Below are 3,289 nucleotides of genomic sequence, written 5' to 3'. Positions count from 1 at the left end.
AATTCACAAACACAGAAAAATATATATTTTTTATTTTGTTTGGAGTGCCCTTTGGGGGTTACAGCACCCTTTAACGGACAAGCCAGCCGGCCTTTTACTTATGGGACACAGGCGCACGCTTGGCGCTGCTCCTTCGTTGATGCACGTGCAGCCACAGTGCACACAATTCACAAACACAGAAAAATATATTTTTTTTATTTTGTTTGGAGTGCCCTTTGGGGGTTACAGCACCCTTTAGCGGTCAATCCAGCCGGCCCTTTATTTATGGGACACAGGCGCACGCTTGGCACTACTTTGTTGATGCATGCGCGGCTACTGCGCACACAATTCACAAACACAGAAAATATTTTTTTATTTTGTTTGGAGTGTACTTTGGGGGTTACAGCACCCTTTAACGAACAAGCCAGCTGGCCCTTTATTTATGGGACACAGGCGCATGCTTGGCACTACTTTGTTGATGCACGTGCAGCCACAGTGCACACAATTCACAAACACAGAAAAAAAATATATATTTTTTTTTTTTAGCACTTAGGAGCACCCCTGACGGACAGAGCACCCCCTGGACAACACTACAGCACCCCTTTAGGACTGGGACACTGCACAGGACTTTGGAGTGGACACAGCCCCTATGTACAACTGACTGCACAACATAGTCCAGCCAGCCCCTATGGACTTTGAAGTAGTGGACAAAGCCCCTATGGACAACAGCAGCACAGCACAACACTACACTACACTACACAGCCCAGCCAGCCCTAACTCCCACCCTCCCTCTTCACTGTCCACAGCCGAGTGAGAAAATGGCGCCGACGCAGGTACCTTATATAGGATCCAAAACCCGCGAGACTCGGAAGGCGGGATGATGACGTTTTGCCTCGATTTCAGATCCGAGTCAGGCGGGAAAAGTCGAGCCTGACTCGGATCGGGGGGGGGGGGGTTCGGATTTCAGAAATCCGAACCCGCTCACCCCTAATATATAAATATATAAATATATATATATATATATATATATATATATCACACACATACATGTGGGTAAGTGCTGTCATATTACTTGCTGTGCTGAGACATGCTTTTAATTTAATATAGCTAAGCACCAGAGGCTTTGTTTGTGTGATATATATATATACACAAAACCTCTTGTGCTTAGATATATTAAATTAAAAACATGCAAATAAAAATTGTCAGCACAGCAAGTAATATAACAGAATTTACGAACGATTAATCTGTGCCCCTAATAGGCCCAGCCTTCCCTGTCTCTCACTCCCAAAGTAGCTCCACCCACATCCACAGCTCCACCCACTTCTGCCCCAATACTTCGGGGCGAGGGGGGCCCTGCCTAATTTGTCAGTACCAGACCCCACCATCTCTGATGGCAGCCCTGTACATGAGTATCAGCTCTTACCTAGTGGTCGTGTTCAGATGGTGATAATACAGTGCATACCTGCCATAGGAGCATTATAGTAAGATAATATACTACTACTAAGCTAGTAGTCTTCAAACCAACTCACGAGATGTCAGATTACAACTGATGCAGGTCTGGGCATTTCCATGATGTCACAGTATGTGACGCCACCTACCATTACCTTTACATACTGATATGCCATGACTTTTGGCACTTCAGTGTATATCAGTGATGGGCAACCTGATTTAATTCATGTACTGCATGAGCTGCCCTCTGACTTTCAAAATGGGTGCACATACTCTTAGGGGTAAATTTACTAAAGTGAGTTTTTAGAAGTGAGTTTTAAAAGTGATGTTGCCCATAGCAACCAATCAGATTCTAGCTATTATCTTCTAGAATGTGCTAGTTAAATGTTAAGTAGAATCTGGTTGCTATGGGCAACATCACTTTTGTAACTCACTTCTAAAAACTATCACTTTAGTAAATTTACCCCTTAATCTCAGTAATTAAACCATGTTTTTTTTTTTTGTTGTTTTTTTTGAGGGGGGTTTACACTATGAATATGAAAAAGTTCCAGTACTCTTCTGAGCTCATCTGAACGTGAAGCTGATATGACACCTGCAACACAAGACGACAGAGAGGAAATGTCACAATGCTATTTGCACAGCTATTAAAATTTCTTAATTTACAAGGATATTTCCATATATTAAATTAAGCCTGTATTTTTCAATATTGGCTATTGGCAAAGGCGTAACTACCGTGAGTGTGTGTATTCCTCCAGGGGCCTCCTCTGCACGTGTGACCAGTGGCGTTGTCGGGGTAAGGGGGACGTTGCTGGGGCTCTGCCGTCGATGGACGAGTAGGAGGCGGTACACTTTTTTTTAAAATGCGTAAACTTTTTTGGTACACGATTTTTATAATAAAAATGGACTTCTCACTGTACTAGTCCTACATCGATCTTTTGGTTACGTCTCTGTTCTGACCTAGGTGGGGGCTTTCTACCCTTCCTCATATGACTATTACTACGGCCATACATCACTAAAATGCCCAATCTCGTCTGATCTTGGAAGCTAAAAGGTGTTAGGCCTGGTTAGTACTTGGAGGGGAGACCCCCAGGGAATACCAGGTGCCGTAGATTAAAGAGGAATATTTGGGGACCCCAAGTGTGTCAGTCAGAGCACCACGAACCATACTCTTATTCGTGTATCCTATTTATGGTTAAACACCTTTACCTTTTTTTGATCACGAATACCATACCCATTGGTACAATTATTAATTATTTAGTATTTCGCCAGAGGATCACCTCAGGACCTTATTAGATCCATTTTACATTTATACTCTTATAGTTTTGTTTCTTCTTGGGGAATTCCGGTACCTCACATTTTATTTAAATATATCGAATAAAAGTTATATTTTATTATAGTTTTCTAAGTGTGCCCCAACAACTAGCCCTACTTTTCTCTTTGTTTTTGTATGTATTGTTCTTTGGGCTATGGGGAGCACCACCAACAATTTTCTGAATGATCTTATTTGTAAGCAATGATCACGTATGGTTGGTCCTTTGTGGATAATATTGATCGAATTTGAGAAAATCGGCTCTGTGCAGAATCTTCCCTTTCTTCTTGCATACTTGATAATACTGATAAATTTTCAGTTTCTGACTCTCGCACGAGCATTGCAATAGGCATATTTTACAGGTACCGAATCCTATATCCCCCATACCCTAGACGTATTACACGATTAGAACAGAACCTAATATAGCCGCTACGTAAAAAGTTCATTGGGAGATCAGCATCATGTCTTCTTTCTCTCTGCAACATGAACTATTAGCTAGGAAGAAAATACCAGACAATCTTGATGATATTTTCTCAGACTTGTCCATTACCA

The 3,289-nt window shown here is 41.9% G+C and overlaps 1 pseudogene; it reads left to right on the top strand.

Moving 5' to 3' along the window:
• Window positions 1-2,422: 2,422 nt before the first annotated feature.
• On the top strand, window positions 2,423-2,540 carry LOC148509009 (5S ribosomal RNA; annotated as a pseudogene).
• Window positions 2,541-3,289: the final 749 nt, after the last annotated feature.

Source organism: Taudactylus pleione, unplaced genomic scaffold, assembly GCF_031769625.1.
Source record: "Taudactylus pleione unplaced genomic scaffold, aTauple2 ptg000333l, whole genome shotgun sequence".
In the NCBI taxonomy this organism is placed as follows: domain Eukaryota; kingdom Metazoa; phylum Chordata; class Amphibia; order Anura; family Myobatrachidae; genus Taudactylus; species Taudactylus pleione.
This window is presented reverse-complemented; position numbering and strand designations above follow the sequence as displayed.